Below are 1,012 nucleotides of genomic sequence, written 5' to 3'. Positions count from 1 at the left end.
ACAGAATGTTAGGAAGTATTAACATAAAATAATGTATATGTCTTTTGGAATTAGCATCCAGCGTTCCTTTTCGCTAAAGAAAATACTCTTTCTCTTGTACTATAGTATGTTTATCTGGGTTTCAGAAAAGGATGTTTTGTAATATGAGAAACCCATTTACATTTTTAAATATGCAAAGGCAAACAAAATGAAACTAAATTATTTTAATAATGTTTAGATGACTGCATTTCTATGATATCATGTTTTCCATACTTGCCACAAATCTGAGGTAGTACAATTTTAGAATATTTCTAGGAGTTAACCCTTAAGTTTGATGGAGAAAACAAGACTTTTTAGTAAAATTAAACCTTGTAGTTACCCAGGTTATAGTCCTGTCTTTTCTATAGGGCATTTTGTGGTATAAAGGGCAATGTATTTTTCCCTTTCTTTGGGTAATAAGCTTTTATTCTTAACATATATCACCAAAAATGTTGTTTAATTTTTCAATTCCTGTTTTAAGCACATTATTAGCCCTCAATATTCTTGCTTCTATTTAAATTTTGAAATAATTTGTATTTAACTAGCATGGGAATATATTATTTATTCTCATATATGTTAACCATTACATTTCTCAAATTTAAATCTAAATGTGTCTTTTTCATTGTTTTTGATGATGCTCATTAATCCAAGTGTCAATTATTTTTTTAGTTCATACACTCTTTTTCAAATAGGTCTCCTCTGTGACTTTTGAGTAATAGTATTGTTGGCTTTCAAAGGCTAGTTATCTATACATAATGAGCCTACAGCCTCAATTTCTTTAAGAAATTAAGCTAATTACCCACATATTTATGTTTTTATTCATATGTTATTTCTAGAGGGAATACTGCTAACACAGTATTAGTAAGAGAGTAAAAATATCTCCTAAAACGGTCCTGTCATTTCATTGGAGCTAAGAACTTGATCCAGATGAATTTGGACTCAACTACTTGTATTATAGTTAACTAATTGTATGGCATTTTGCTGGTTTTATAAG

This window comes from Hipposideros armiger, unplaced genomic scaffold, assembly GCF_001890085.2.
Source record: "Hipposideros armiger isolate ML-2016 unplaced genomic scaffold, ASM189008v1 scaffold_398, whole genome shotgun sequence".
Classification (NCBI taxonomy): Eukaryota; Metazoa; Chordata; class Mammalia; order Chiroptera; family Hipposideridae; genus Hipposideros; species Hipposideros armiger.
This window is presented reverse-complemented; position numbering follows the sequence as displayed.